At 53.5% G+C, this 16,035-nt stretch overlaps 1 protein-coding gene across 31 annotated transcripts in view; it reads right to left on the bottom strand.

Moving 5' to 3' along the window:
- ZNF185 (zinc finger protein 185 with LIM domain) overlaps positions 1-15,111 on the bottom strand; it is a 71,883-nt gene extending 56,772 nt beyond the window's left edge. For 29 of the 31 annotated variants that reach the window (XM_036413108.2, XM_045572555.1, XM_036413134.2 and 26 more), the window contains exon 1: positions 14,939-15,110. The gene's annotated coding sequence lies outside the window, so the exon portion shown is untranslated. Of the gene's footprint in view, positions 1-14,938 lie in introns of all 31 variants that reach the window. The other 2 variants (XM_036413109.2, XM_036413127.2) reach the window with 2 other exon arrangements.
- Between the last annotated feature and the right edge of the window lie 924 nt (positions 15,112-16,035).

Genomic DNA, 16,035 nt, shown 5'->3' with positions numbered 1-16,035 from the left:
GGAGAGAATGCATTAATGTTTTGCAAGTGGCTGGCACCCCCTGGCACAGCCAAGATCAAAGGGTGTTGAACAAGAGTAGTAACTCTCAACCTGCCCTCCCTGGGAGAGGGGACTGTGGGTGGTCCTCAATCAGCACAAGCACGGCCTGGGGGGTGCAGCCCTGTGTGGTTCAAGAATTGGCTCTATCTCCATGGAGGAAAGTCCAGGGCCCCACTGCCAACTCCTAGTGGTCCATGGTGACCAGGCAAGGGTGGAGATCTAGTAAGGGCTTTCTGCTGTCTGGGAACCAAGCGATGTCCTATGCTCTGCCTTCTCTTCCTCTCTCTGCTTCTAACCCTGCTCTCACTCCTTGTCGCCTCTCTGCACCTCAGCTAGGTGTTGCCCTCCTGTGGCCAGTGAAGGAAGGGCTGTGCTGGCCTCTAAGGCCTTCACTGCCCCATGAAGGCTATTTGTTGCCTGAGGGCCTGGGGTGAGAAAACCAGTTCTCCAGGTTGGGACTGGCCTGGTGCTGCAGGGAAATGGAAGGCCTGGTGCTGCAGGAAGGTGGAAAGCCCATGTCATGGATCTAGTCACAGCCCTAACCTGTCACAGCTGGCCTCTTGGGTATCAAGAGAGGAATTGGAGGCTCAGACAAACTGGCATGATGAGAAGCAGGAGCCCTGGCCCTGCCTATGCAGTCCTGAGGCAGAGCAGTCTTTCTCTTAGGGGTCTGCCACCCTCTGGGCCCCTCCAGGGCCAGGCTTGAGCAGCTGGGCCCTGCTGCCAGCTGGCAAGGCCTGGACATGTTTCCAGGGAGGTCAGGGGTACACTAAAATGGGCAGGGCAGGGGGCCAAGAGCAAACCAAATTTGCCATGTCAGCAAGAGCTGGCTTTCCCATAAACTGCACCAAATGAGCAGCCCAGGAGGCCTGAGCCTGCTGTGTGCCAGGAACAGCACCTCATCATCATGCATGGGCACCCTGCGTGCCCAGCCCCTACACCAAGGCAGCCACGTCACAGTTCTACTGAGCAGAACACATATCATAGGTGATTCTCACATGCCCAACTGTCTCATCCCAGCAGCCCATGAAGTGACCCTACTGGGCAGGGCTCACAGAATCACCTCCTGAGATCTTGGTTCCTTGGTCTCCTAGTGCTGCTAACTGACTGTGAGACCATGAGCGAGTCCCTCACTCCCTATGGGCCTCAGCTCTAGAACTCCTACTACTCAGTCTTTAGGTTCCTTCAGAAACTCATCAATCTTCTGATAAACCTGTTGGCCACATTGTCTAGAGCACATGTGTCAAACACAAGGCCCGTGGGCCAAATCCGTCCCGCCAGGCCTTGCAATGTGGCCCGCACCGCGCTATCATCACTGCACTCCACTGCGTTTCCATCACAATGACAGTTTATGACTGTTCAGTAAACCATTCAGCCCGCGATTTAGGCTGGATTTTAGATTTTGGCCCCTTCTCTGATTGAGTTCGACACCCCTAGTCTAGAGATTTTCTGACTAATTAGAACCAAATAAAATGTGTCCCAAATCAGAAAGGACTCGCATACATGCAGAATGACAGAAGCAGAGGGGCCATTGGGGACTCCCAGGCCTGAGGTCTTCATTCAGACCCACCACCCCTTCCCCTCTTAGAGAGCAAAGCAGAGCAGCAACTCAATTGAGAGGCAGCTGTGAAAATCGTCTGCAGACGGAGCAGCTTTGGAGAATGGGGAGCTGACTACTCAGGAGGGTGTTTCCTGGGCAGCTCTCCCACACTGTGGGTGGGAAGATCAATAGGGGCATCTTTTTGGAGTACCACTCTCCATATGTTTTGAAAACCTTAGAAAGGGCAAGCCTATTGATCCAGCAGTTCCCCTCACTGCCATATCTCGTAAGGAGACAACTGCATAAGTGAACCAAGTATACAAGAGGTGTCATCCCAGCATTTAGTGTGATAGTGAACATTTGGCAATAATCTAAATTCCCAAATCATTTAAAAATATATAATGATCCATCATTCTAGCACACACTATGCATCCATTACAAATGATATTAGCATATATGATACTTAAGCCTTCATGTGCATGGTTTTCATATATCATTATGTGAAATGCAGCTTTTAAAACCAGATGTGTAGGATGGTGCCATTGACCTAAAACTATCCTATATAATAAAGGCTAATATGTAAATAGAATGAACAGTGGACCAACTGGAACAACTATGACATGTGCTGACCACCAGGGGGCATGTGCAAAACATGGTGGGCATTGGTCGCGATGGGATGGTGGAGCAGGTGAGTGGGGGCACCAGACCAAGGTGGGGTGTGGATCGCTGTCATCAGGGTGAGCCTCTGGTGGTTATGAAAATTTTTTGCTCCTGCCAGCGCCAACCCTGCTCACACCTGCGGCTGGCACTAGAGCCCCTCCGGGCTTCCTCACCTCCCCCTGCTCTTGAGGGGCTATCAGAGTCCACAGCTGCCTTTCGCACCTGCTGCCGGTGACAACCCCACTCACTCCTGCTGCTGGAACCAGCCCCAATTGTTCTGTGCCATCAGTGGGTGTAAGCGGGGCTGGCGTCATCAGCTCATGGGAGTAGTGGCAATGAGAGCAGGACTGCCAGCAGAGAGGGAACCAGGGGACCATAACAGGAGGGGCTGGGCAGAGGCACGGAGGATGGGCCAAGACCCATCCCTGTGCCCATTGTAACTTTGCAGCCCACAGTTCCATTCAAGGTGCACAAATTTGTTCACTGGGTCCCTAGTCTATAATATAACAGAAGCCCAGTTGCTCTGACACGCACTGACCACCAGGGGGCAGATACTCAACTCAGGAACTGTCCCTGGTGGTCAGTGCACTCCCACAACTGGAGCGCTGCTCAACCAGAAGCCAGTCCCGTGGCTGACTAGGGCAGCAGTGGTGATGGGAGCCTCTCCTGCCTCCACAGCAGCACTAAGGAGCTGTGAGCCAAGCAGTAAAGAGCAAGCAGGTGGATGGTTAGGAGCGAGGGATCCTGGATTGCAAGAGGGATATCCAATTGGGCCTAAACCGGCAGTAGGACAACCCCTGAGGGGTCCCAGATTGTGAGAGGACGCAGGCCAGGCTGAGGGACCACCCCCCTGCATGAATTTTGTGCATCAGGCCTCTAGTATTTACATAAAAATGCACATGGAAAAAAACACCTGAAAGGATATATTCCAAAATATTTGGCTCTTCTGTAGTTCTATCACAAATGTGTATTGCTTGCATGATAAAAACGAAAGAAACAGTGATTTAAGCAAATGAACTGGGAGTTGGGGCTGCTTGGATAGCAAAAAATGGGACTCAAAAGCTACTAAAAAGATGAGATGTGAGGAGAGTATACAAATGCAGCAAGCTACTATAACATTATGTCATCTCTCAATTAAAAATTACTAACTTGTGTATACATTTGATTAGGATCTCATATATTTATCAATAAGAAAACACGTTTATAATGTAAAATTAAATGAAAAATAACTTCTAAAACAGTATCAATAGTATGATCCCATGTATGTAAAAAAAAAAAAAAAGCAAAGGGAACATTCTTAAATGCTATACACTAAAATGCACAACAATCAGTTACAAAAATCTTCTAAAGCCAAAACCGGTTTGGCTCAATGAATAGAGCGTCGGCTTGGGGACTGACGGGTCCCGGGTTCAATTCCGGTCAAGGGCATGTGCCTTGGTTGCGGGCATATCCCCAGTGGGGGGTGTGCAAGAGGCAGCTGATCGATGACTCTCTCTCATCGATGTTTCTAACTCTCTCTCTCCCTTCCTATCTGTACAAAATCAGTAAAATATATATTAAAAAATCTTCTAAGAATATTTTTAGATGGTGGAATTAAAGATGATTTTAATTTCTATTTTTTGCTCCTCTGTATTGTTAACTTTTTTTGTCATGAATGTGTAATGTCTACATGATAACGATTAAACAAAAGTGGTTTAAGCAAATGATGGGTCTCAAAACTGATAGTAGGTAAGCAGTACCAAGGGGGTCTAGATGGTGAGGAGAGTGTATGGATACAACTACAGTGACCTTGGGAATTTTCTCCCTCCTGTCAGGTGGATATCCTAGAGGTGGGTGTGGGGAGGGGAAACCCCTGGGGAGGGGAAACCCCTGTGCTGTGCTGCACTGTGCAATGTCTTGCCTCTGGCACACACGACCTCTTCCAGGAGCCTCCACCCTCTATGCCCACTAGATCAGGGTGGGGGGGGAGAGCAGACAGTGTGCTTAGAGTCTGATCTCAGTCCTCAGTCTGAAGGTCACAGCAGCAGCTGCCCCAGCAGCACAATGCAGAAGCACCCCAGGGAACAGGAGGCCAGCTTCCCTCACAAAGGCAAGGGGCAAAGGAGGACAGAAAGCCTGCATTTTGCAGGTACTGAACACAACTCCCCATACTCAGGCTTCTCCCCTCCCACCCTCCTCAAGCCACCCCCTTCCCCTTACCCACACACTCAGGCTGTCTGGCACTGTTCCCAGGGAAAGGAGACCATGGAAGAGGGAATGCTCAAAGCCTGGATGTTGGCAGTGATGGTGCAAGAAGACTCGGGTACCAGGATGGGAGCCTTGGCCCTGCCTTTCCATGGGGTCCTGGGATGTGGGTTGCAAGCATGCTAATAAGACAGGCGCCCAGTCCAGGGGTCAGGACAGACATGCCCAGCAGCTGGTCTGCAACTAGACAGCAGTAAGTTTACTGTCATCCATGCTTCACCATGAGCAAAGGGGCTGGAGAGGTTGGGCAACTGGTCCCAGGCCACGATTTCAACACTTCCAGAAGGTGGAGGGTGCAGCTGGAATCTGAGCCACAGCCACGCAGTAGCCTTGCTCCCATGCTTCATGGCTGGGAGTGCTCCTTGGAGCAAAATATCGGGGAGCAGGTGGCCCAGGAACCCCTTCAACTGACATCTATACACTTCTCCCAAAGCTTAGCACATGGCCTCGGCAGCTGATTTGCACCTGCTGGAAGGAGGGAACTCTTGGACTTGGGCCAGTCACACACACACAATATCCATATAGCTGCTCATCCTGGTCCAGCCACTACCAATTCCATGCACTGGGCCCCAGAGTCCCCTCCAAGGAGGGCAGCCCACACCCCTGTGGGCTCTATTTCCACTGTATGCCTGACATGCAAGATACAAGCCAAGAAGACACAGAAGAGATAAGCTGCTCTGACTGGGGACCCTGAACCTCCCCACTCACCCCATGGAGAAGGTGGAGAGTGAAGCAAGATGAATGAATACTGGATTGCTGGATTGTTACATCCCCAGCAATCTTTGAAAGCAAACTGGAGACCTCCTGCCTGCCTGGGGCCTTCCAAGCTTATACTTCCCTTGGCCCAGGAACCCTGCCATTCAGAAGGGTCACCTGACCTGAGAGCAAAGACATCTCTGCTCTTCATCTCTAAGTGAGCTCATTTGGCTATGATGCCGTCCCACTCACTAAGCCTTAGTCTTCTCATCTGTAAAGTGGTGCTGAGCTACCAAGCTTGTGGACCTGTTGTCTAGGTCTCTTCCAAGGCACCCCCAAGCCAGAGCATGTGCCACTTCTGAGAATTTGGATATTTTGCTGCTGGTGTGTGTCCTCACCACTGGTCAGGACAGCCAGTGCACCCTGTGTCTACCTTGATGAAAAATCTTCTGGTTCCTTAGGACTTGCCATATTGCCCTGCTTAGGGGCCTGGCCTGGACCATCAAAGGCTTCCTGTGCCAACTCTGAGCAAGACCTTACACTGAGACTATACCAGCCTCTCCCAGTTCAGAACCAAATCCAAACACTCCTGAGCAAACCAGGCCACCTCAGACACCAGGTGGGTGCCCTTAGCCAACCTTCCTGGACCTTCATCCCCCTTTTATCCCTCTGATTAGCCTGCAGATGTCTTTTGAGGCAGGCAGGTGGAGATGAGATAGGAACAGGTCCTCTCTGATGCAAATGGCCTCAGAAGGCCAATAGGCTTGCTCCCACTGCACCTTCCTCCCTGCTGAGCAGTCTATGAAGGCTGCCCAGCAACCTCCCAGGAAAGGGGCCTCCAGCCCTGATTGGACAGACAGAAGCGAGGAGCCAATGAGATGAGGGGGCTCAAGGAGCCACAGTGAGCTCGATGTCGTCAGTGGAGTCAGAGCTGATGCAGCAGCTAATGCTGGCAGATTAGCAGGAGGGTGGGAGCCCTGGAGACAGAGAGGGGGGAGTCGCAGACAGTGACGCAAATACTTGGCTGATGCGTGAGGAGACAGAGATGGAGAGAGAAGCAGCAGGAGGAGGGGGCACCCCGCAGCCCACAAGGACGTGCACTGCAAGACTAAGTTGGAGACTGTTTTCTAAAAAAGCCTCCCTGCTTGACTCCCCAAGCTGTGCACACCTTCTTTTCCAAGCAGGCTTCTGTGTCTTTGCCATTGCCAAATGTTTTTGAGCTTCAGCCCAGGAGGCATTTCCCAGAGAAGCCTTCAAGTCCCACAGCCCCCTGACTCAGGGACACAGCCCAGTCCCATTATTGTTCACACTACATCTGCATTTCCCACTAGCCTGGAAGGAAAAAATATTCATAGGAGAGAGGGAGTTGTGGAGGTGCAGAGCCCACCTTGGGGAGACTGCAGCAGCCGAGGGCATAGATATAGATGTGGAGGGCCATCAACATGGTGGCTCTCTCTGGCTCCCTAATCTAGCCCACTCCAGGATTAAAATGTCCTCTCTGTTTCCCGTGCACAGATAGAAAGGGCTGGCTTCTTCCGGATGACTGGATGCACACCAGGGACAGGGCAAGGTATCTGGAACTGCCAATACAGGCATCCTGGTCCCCCTGAGTCCCCGGATCACTGGCCTGGGATCTTTGTGGCAAGGGTTTGTGTGAAAGGAGATAGCAGGCTGAGCGACCGCCCTTCTCTCACCCTGGGTGGCAGGGGAATAGGAGGTATTGGATGTCAGGCAGAGACCTAGCTAAACTGGGAGGGAAGAGGAGAAAACACCTTTAGCTTGCCTCCCAGGAGCATGGAATATCGTTGCAAACCAAGGAGACACACCCAAGGGGCATGGGTGTTGGGGCTTGTCTGAATGTGTGTGTGCTGGGTGCTGGCTACCATGAGGGAGCATGAGTGGGCACATCCTAGGCAGAAGAGCAAGGGGCAGGGCCTCCCCAGAGGTGAGCTGTGACACTCTACACCGAGGGGCCTGAGAGGAAGCCCAATTGCATATGCCCATATGTATCGGCTTTCCAAGGGGCCCCATTCCTGACTGGCAGGGGTCCACATAGTTCTGTCTCTTTGAACCAAAGCCAGCTGCTCAGCTCTGGGTGGACCTCTTAGGTATGGGCACAGCATGTGGGGGCCCAGTGGGACAGGGCGAGAGTATGCAGCTCAGAACCCAGCCCATGCAGCCAAGCCTGGTGATCAAACGTGAATGTGGCAAAAGACATCTGGAGGAAGCCATCAAGGCCTTGGGCCGCCCAGTGCAGGGGCTGGTTGCTGGACCAACCCCAGATCACATTTTAATGAGCAGTTTCATGGGGCTTTGGGGCATTGAGCTCTCACAGAAGCAGAGCCCCAGAATAAGGCCTCCTCTGCCATCTCAACAGAAACCTAAGTGCTTCCATCTGGGTCATGAGGGGAGAGGTGAAGTGATAAAAAGTCCCTTGTTGTCCAGCAACTTGTTCCTAAGATGAGTGGACCAGCCAGTTATGATTGTTCAGCTGGTCACTATCAGGGGTCTCAGAGTAGACAGGTGGCCTAGTGGAAGGAGACTCCTTTCTCCTATGGGGCCTTGGCTCCCTACCATTGCGTAAGAGTGTCAATGATTAAATAATGGAAAAACAAAGCCTGCAAGGGGGACCCCAGCTGTCACACCTGTTCCCCTCTGGGTCTCTTCTGAGAGCCTGAGTTGGTCTCTACAATCCAACTGCCAAAGCCACCCTTCAAGGCTGTGCCCCTCCTCCCCTGTGTGACAGTCTGACTTGCTGGGACCTGCCTTGGTGATGGGGGATTCTCAGCATGGGAGAGACGCCTGCCCATTTGCACTGTAAATGTTCCCTTTGCACAAAGAGCCTCCAGTGGCCCCAGCATTTTGGGAAAGGACTCAAAAAAAAGTCCCATGCCTTAGAGCTACCTTCCAGAATAGACACTCAGGTCCTCTTTGGGTGTGTTTCAATGAAATGCATTTGCGCTTCAAGGTCAGGGTCCTCCCTTGTGCATAAGCGCCCCTGGGAGGCTCCACTCAAGTTCTTTCAGGGAAATGAGCTGTCCTAGGATTGGGGTGGTCTGTGCTACCAAGGAAAGGATGACACTGCAGTAGTCAAAACCCACCTGCTGGAGAACCCCACCTGCCAATCAAGGGGCACAGGTGTCTTCTCTCAGACTGGCCTTCCTCAGCTCCCCCTCTGCAGCCAGTCTGGCACCAAGCCTGAAGGGAGCAGCAGTAACACAAGCTGAGAGGGTGGTGGGGACATTGCTTGTTCAGAAGGCCTCAGAGACAAGCAGTTGGGCCCATCAACTGCTATTTCATAGGAGGGGCACACTGGTACCATCAGAGATGTGGAGGAACTCGGTCAAGGTTGTGAAGCCACATATCCAGACTGTCTACCAACTCAGATGCAAAGAAAAGAGCACTAGAAAGGAGTCCAAGTCCTGGTTCTGTCAGAATGAGTCACTAGAAATTTCACATACCCTCTCTGGCTGAAGGTGAAGCCTTTTTCTCAAAGTGCTCCCTGACCCCGGCACCTGGTCCCGGTGGGAAGACATGGGCTTCATGGCAGCTCATCACCAGTGACACAGGATGACATGCAGTGCTGTTTTTCAGAGCCTCCATCCCTGTCCTGTCTTCCCTCTGGAACATCCCCTGGAGGTCAAAGGTCCAGCATCATAGGGAGAGCCCAGGCTGAGGGGCAGGGGTCCCATGAAGGATGCCGCAGGAATTACCACAGGCCAGGCTGAGTAATACCTTAATACAAAGATGAACAGTGCCGAGGTCTAAGGCAGGACATGGCATGAAGTGTGAGGGGGCTGGGAATGCTGAAAGTCAGGGAGAGTGGCCTCCACCCTTTCCTCAGGTGCCCTTGCCCCCTTTCCCTCAGTTCTTTCTCAAGGCAGGCACTTGGCAAACTGTTTCAGTTTTGACCCAGACAGACCTAAGCCAGCACTCAGGCAGCTGACCCGATTCCCCAGGCCAACAGGGTTGGAATGATCAAATATCTCATTTTATGAAGGTCTCGTGAATGAGGGCATCCCAATTTTTGGTCTCAGCAGCTGGCAAGAGGACAGGTGGCAGCAGGTTGCTTTCCTCCGGAAAAGGTTGGAGTGGGTACTGCTGCTGCTCCAGGGGTTCCTGGGATCCAGAGGGTCTCTGCAGTAGTCTAGTGGAAGGGGACCTTCAGAAGCCTGCCAGAGTGATGACTGAGCAGCTGGGTCTGCAAGACCTGCAGTCTGCTGCTCAGCACGCAGCTCCCAGGGGCCAGCGTGAGGGGCTGAGCAAAGAACCTTGACCTGCCCCTGATGCTCCAGTCCCAGGGGTTCCTGCTTGGAGGCTAACCAATGGGGCGGCAGGAAGGAGATGCACCACATGGAAAAAAGAGCAGGAGGAGACTTGGGTTGCCGAGGGGAAAATATAATATGGAAAAAGAACACATGGGGGGAGTGTTTGTAAATGTGCTTTACAGGTAAATGAGTTCTGCATGAAAGTCTGGAATTTTACCTCCCCCCATCCCACCCCCAGTATCCCAGAATCTAGACTTCTCGGCGTCAGCGCTGGAGGGCCGCTTGGAGGCAGATGTCTGAGGTGGATTAGCTCCCTCCCAAAACAGCGGGGAAGCTTGAGCCCTGAGGGGACAAAGGGAGCCATGGCCACCTGGCCACTGTCACCCTTGAGGAGCTGGGATTCCTCCTGGCTTTCCTGTACCCAGTTTCTAGCTCTGGGCAGGCTGAACACAGTGACTGAGGTGGGTGACTGGGCCATTTCAGACATGTCTTGTCTGCAAGGGCCAGTAAAGGGAAGAGCTATCTGAGATATTTCTTTGGATGCCCAGGGCTGGGCAGGATCGACGTGCTGAACACAGCAGGACCCAGGAGCCCTCACCCCAAACAGAACCCCTTGGCAGAGCAACCTATATGAGCTATTCTCATTGTTCTCACAGCCTCCTCCTCCACTGGTGTACCAGGAGATGGGGCCCTGAGGAACCCTGGAAGCCCACCTATGGGGCCTGGTCTGGCTATGTCCCCCACCCCCAACACCCCAGTTGTCTCTGCAGCCTGGGAACCAAGGCAGTTTTAAGGTTGTTCCAGTGGGACAGAGATGCAATCCCCATCTGCACACAGACAGCCAAGGGAGTTTCAAAGGGACTCAATTGTCAAGGAGCCCACCCTTACCCCAACCAACTCTCCCTTTCCAGGAATGTCCCTGTACCCTCACTGCTACCACCCATTCAGCCTTTGCCAGGGCAGGCCCAGTGGCAGGGAAGTCCCCCCACATTTACACCTGACTGCCATTGGCAAAAGCTAATTCCTTTTGTCCTAGTTACAGGTGATCACAAATGAGGCTCAAGAGGAAAACCAGTGGCAGCCCCCTCTCCCCACCCACAGCATCTCCCACTTCAGCTGACCTTGGGCGGGCCTCCTCCTCCTCCTCCTCTTCCTGGCAGCTCTCTCCTACCCAGCTCCCTCCCGATGCCCTCCTTTCTCACCTTTCCCTCCACCCAAGTCCCCAAGTCCCCTGAGCTCCACTCTCACTTCTTAACACTGTCCTCGTTTTTTTGGATAAAAACATGAAGACCCAGAGAAGAGAAAACATTTGCCTAAGGCCACCTATTCATTTATTCAAAAAGCATTTATGGAAAGTCAATGCTGGTTGGGTGCTGGTCAGACAGATAGGCAGCTTAGAGAAGCCTTGTGAGGGCACGGCCAGAGTGCTGCATTACTCAAGGAGGTGCCCTAGGCTCATATGCCCCCGAAATAATGAAAGAGTGAGTAGTAGTGAGGAGGCAACTACTACTAGTATTTGTTTTGGGGTTTTTTGTTTTTGTTTCTGTTTTTTGTTTGTTTGTTTGTTTGTTTGTTTACAGTCTAAACCAGGCACTGCCCTCGTGAGCATTTTCACCAGGGACACCCGTTCTTGTGATTGGAATTCTTGAGCCTCTCTCCATAGCAACTGTTGGCCACATCACGCTCTCTGGGAAACTGACCTAGTCATCAGAAAGTGGCGTTCTGAGCCAACGATCACAGGTACCAGACCAAAGGGGCTGGATGCGTGCCTGAGGTGTGGCCACAGATGGAGCCAAGGCCAGGGACCACCTTGCATGACCCGCAGCAGCATCAGGACTGCCCACCACTGATCCCAATGGCCTGGGTGTGGCCACAGAGCTCCACAGCCACCTCATCAGTCACCACCAGCGACCCCAGTTCTCCACTCCCTCTTGAAATGGGAAGTGAGCACACTCCTCATGGGAAAAGCATAGACAATGTTTCTGCAAGTGGCCTTGGGTCCCTCTGGGACACGTGCTTAGGCTGCAGATTCCTGTCTCCCCACATCAGAGTTTGAGAATGACACCCACAGAGCCTCTTGTCCTTTCATTTTCCAGTCCCTTCTCCACCCAGGCCTGCCCCTCCCGCTTCTCTTATCCCTGGCCTTCTCACGGGGAAGGGATCAGAAGACACTGGCCAAGTACATCCGTGTGTGTATGTGAGATACGATAACCTGGCTCTATTCTTAATCCTCAAGTGAGTCTTGATTGAGTTTCTCTCTGTGCCTCAGTTTCCCTTTGGAAAAAATGACACTAGCTCTGCCCACCTCTTGACCCATCCACCCATAGCCATTCCTCAGTGGATGGTTAGTGTCACACAAGTGTCTCCATGTCAATTTTTCCCTTCCTGAAGAAACCACCGGGAATGTTAACAGTGGGGAATCCAGATAAGACTCCAAGGGAGTTCTTTGTACCACGCCTACAACTTTGCTGTGATTTTGAATTAATCCAAGACAAACAGTTAAAAATAAAAACGGTGAAAATTTAAAAAGAAAGTGAATCCGATTTTAATAGGCATCCAGAAATTACCTAAGTTTTCTGTGGCAAATCATTTAACTGTGAGTTTGATAACACATGCATCACCGGCACAGACGAGCAGTGATTTTTAAACAACCATTTTCCTCAGGTGGAGAGCCTACATTCCTCCCAACCTGCCCCAACCTCACCCCTGGCCACCACAGCTCCTAGAGGACCACACTGTGGTCCTGGCTCACAGGATGTTCTTGACAGCACTGCCTCTGTGCCGGGTGCCAGCTGCTTGCTGCTATATAGCAGGTGCTCCTGGCTTCAGCCTCCCTTCCTTACAGGTGACAAAATCCAGGCCTCCAAAGGCTGAGTGATAGGCTCAGGTTTGCACAACTACTTCAATAGATGGTGGCTGAGCTGGGGTTTGAACCCAGCCTGACCTCCCAGCCGCTCTCTTACCCTGAGGCTGTAAAGGTGTCGCTGCCCTCTCCCACCATTCACTTCCCTGTTGCACTTCAGGAGCCTCCTGCCAGCTCTCTGACCCTTGGAAGCAATTATGCCAACCTCTCTTAAGCATCACTCTCAGGTGTGTGGGCTCCCTGGGGGTGCTGTCCTTATCCTGGCATCAGCAGGCACAGTGGAAATGCATTCAGAGTCCCACAGGCCCAGGGCGCCACGTGAGCTGCAGCTCTCCTCTTCCTGGGCCATGGTCCTGTCCCATGCCATGAGGGCCTGGCAATGCGGGCAGCCTCAGGGCTCGGCTCAGAAAGCAAGCTGGTATTGCACATGAGCTAGCACCCTGTGGGCTGTGGCTTGAAGCAATTTCCAGACCAAAGAGATAAGTCACCCATGGAGGCTGAGTGGGGACGGGAGGAGGGCTCCCAGCATGGAGCCAGATTGGGGATTTCCCTCAGCATGCGACTGAGGACAGTTCAAGGACTGGGTGACAATGCTCAGGGTGGCCAGGTCCCAGGCTCACTGCTGAAGGCCCAGAGTCTTTTCCCTGCCTCATCTCAGGAGGCCACGGGGACACTACAGAGAAATGCAGGGGCGCAAGGCAGGCTGAGGGAGGCTGAGGCAAAGCGTTGGCTGCCCCTGGGGTCACTGCCCTCAAGTTAAGGAGGAATTGGGGTACACAGTGCAGGTGGGAGCTCCTTACTGAGTGGCCTCTCTGTCTCCCTAACTGGACTGCCATTCACAATTTCTTTCCAGGTTCCCTCTGCTCAGTTCTGGGTGGAACAGACAGAAGCTTAAGGAAAAAAAAAAAACAAAAAAAAACTGGGTTTGTTCTTTTGGCCACAAGGAGGAGGTCAGACTCAAGCAGCCCCAAAGGATGTGAGGACCTTGACATGGTAGCTGCTGAGCTCCTTCTCCTACTTTCAAGCTCTCCTTTGCTAGGAAGCCTTCCCTGATCCTCACAGTCAGAGCTGCTCCCTTGTGCTTATGCCGCAGCATCCAATGTGGTCATTGGCCATCTCTGTAGCTGACTTGTGAGTTTCCTAAGGGTTGAAATGAGAAGATCTAGAGCAGCTGCCGTGTGCCTGACCCTGGGCTGGGTGTCTTTCCATAAGCTCACTGCAGCTGAGTATGGAACCCCCAGCCAGGCCAGGGCTTCCGAAGGCCATATCAGGAAGGCACAAGGGCTGGGGCTGGGAATTGATGAAAGGAGGGGGTAGAGCAAGTGACACCTCACCTCAGAAACAGGTATCATCTGCTTCTTTCCACACTGGAGTGGCCCAGAGGTGATGAGGCAAACATCTGGCCCAAGGTCTGTGCATCTATCCTGGCCACTTGCTTCTAAGTGGCAAGCGAGGCCTCTGAGCTGACCCTGATTTTTCAGATGAGGCAGTGGAGGCCCCAGAGACGTAGGACCCTCCCTCCCCAATCTTCCTCCACAGCTTTATGTGAGCTGGTGAGGAGGAAGTGGGAATTCAGAGCCCCTCCCCACTGTTCAAGCCTATCAGCCTATGGGACACCGCTCCCTGTCCCCAGCCAAATATCAAAATCAGAAGTCCAACGAACCGTGAAACCAAGGCAAGACTGGGTCTGGGTGCCGGGGGCCTCGACCACTTCTGGGTGGGATGTGAGGGCTCTTTTCTGGGGTTCACAGACTGTGGCCCTGACATGAGGCTGCACAACCTTCCACCGTGTCAAGGCTGAGTGAGAACACAGTTTCTACTGAACTTTGGCTCTCCCATAGCTCAGGCACACCCACCTCTGACTGTATCTGAGTCCCCCAGCAGCCCTGGGTGGCAGGTGATCTGGCCAGTCACCCCCTTAGACTGATGGAGCGGCCCAGATGCCCCCAGTTTGGAAGTAGCAGGGAAGATGGACAGAGGGGGAAGCTGAGCTTTCAGTCTCTTTTTTTGAGTTGAGATATCACTCTGTCTTTCCAAAGAGGACAGACTCTTGGCTCTCCCTGCCCCCATCAAAACAATCCAGCCACAGAGTCACGCTGGCTGCAGATCCCGTTGATAACACCCAGTGACACCTGATTCGGTGCCTTCTGTCTGAGCAGCTGCCTTCCCCATGGCCCTCCAGGAATCTACCAGGGGCTCACAAGCAACCTGCGAGCCCCCTACTCTGGGTCTCAGTTTTCTCTTCTATAAAATGGACACAGGGTGAACTAGTCAATCTGAGACTCCCTGATTCTTAGGCCTGCAATTAATTCTCAGAGCACCCTGGCCCCAGGCCATTCACCAACAATCAAACCCTCTTACAGAAAGAGCGAGAGGGCAGAGAAATCCAGCCAGCCTTCTTTGCCTCTCTGTCTCTTTGCTCACAGTGAAAAGCAGAAAACCAGGTGCACTGCCTCCCCAGCGGAAGCCCAGGGGGGGATGCTTGGAGCTCGTGAAGATTATGGATAGGGAAACTGAAGCCCAGAGTTGTCCCTGTCACCATCCTTGCTGTCACTAGTCTGGGCAGGGGCCCAGTGCCCCCTGCTGCCTCTCTGCCGGGCTGCCCCGACGGCGACTCGACAGCCCTACCTGGCACAGGTGCCTAGCTCGCGTGGCGGGCGGAGGGTCTGGTGGAGGCGGGGCGCGGGTTCCCTCGGCTAGGCCAGGCGGCGAGCGCGGGGCGCGGGGCGCTGAGCGCAGGGCGCGGAGCGCGGCGGGGAGCGCGCAGGGCGGCGAGGAGACACGGACTGGGCTCCGCCCACAGGAGAACAAACAGGTTTTCTCCGGCGCCCGGAGCCTCGCCCCTCGCCCCTCCCCTCGTCCGGCCCCCTTCCTCTGCCCTCTCCTGGGGTAGGTAGATGGGCCTGGCACATTCCGCACATTCTCCTGCCAGTGTCCTGGCCCGCCCGCCCCTTCCCGGACCCGCCCTGCGGGGCTGCAGGAGAAATCAAGGCCGGGGCTCCCCACACCGAGCCCAGGGCGAGCTCCAGAAGGCTTTGCCCCTGTGGAAAACTTCCAGGCAAATTCCTCCAGGCTCTCGGCCCCCCGGACTGGGAGGCCTCCGCCACGTGAAGGGCCCCGGCTGCCTAGTTGCGCCCCTGCCCGCGTCTGATGTGATCTGGCCCCAGCTTGAGGCCAATGACTTCCACAGATGCTGCGGGTTAATTCTGTAGAGAACTACTGTTCCTAGATCCATTTTACAGATGGAGATCCCAGACAGGGGCGGGGAGAGGGGCAGGGGCGGGGGGAACAGTGGCTGGCGGCTGAGATCATGCAGGAAGTCCCAGAGGCTGGGAAGAAGAAGAAAGTGAGGCCACACTGGGGGAGTGATCCTGGAAGGCCATCCTGGGGGGGACGTGGAGCTCCCAAGGCACAGCAGCAGGGAGCACCCCGTCAGCAAGCAGGGCCAAGGGCCAAGGCATAGGCTGTGCTGGGAGACACATTAAAACACCGAGGGCAAGTGCAGTTTGATCAGTGTCATCCATTCGTGCTTTTTGAGCACGTGTATCATTCAGTCAAGCTTACTGAGTACTTGCTATGTGCAAGGTACTGGGCATGGGGTGGGGTTGTGGTGGTGGTGGGAGCTAGGATGGAGGGAGCATCAAAAGAAGCTCCTAACCATACCACTAGGGAGGTGGGAGAGGTTTTCAAGGCAAGGGATAGTTAAGCCAGTCTAAGAGACGGCA

The sequence above is a fragment of the Pipistrellus kuhlii genome, unplaced genomic scaffold, assembly GCF_014108245.1.
Source record: "Pipistrellus kuhlii isolate mPipKuh1 unplaced genomic scaffold, mPipKuh1.p scaffold_m20_p_49, whole genome shotgun sequence".
In the NCBI taxonomy this organism is placed as follows: Eukaryota; Metazoa; Chordata; class Mammalia; order Chiroptera; family Vespertilionidae; genus Pipistrellus; species Pipistrellus kuhlii.
The sequence above is the reverse complement of the archived record's forward strand: the minus strand, read 5'-3'. Positions and strand labels throughout refer to the sequence as shown.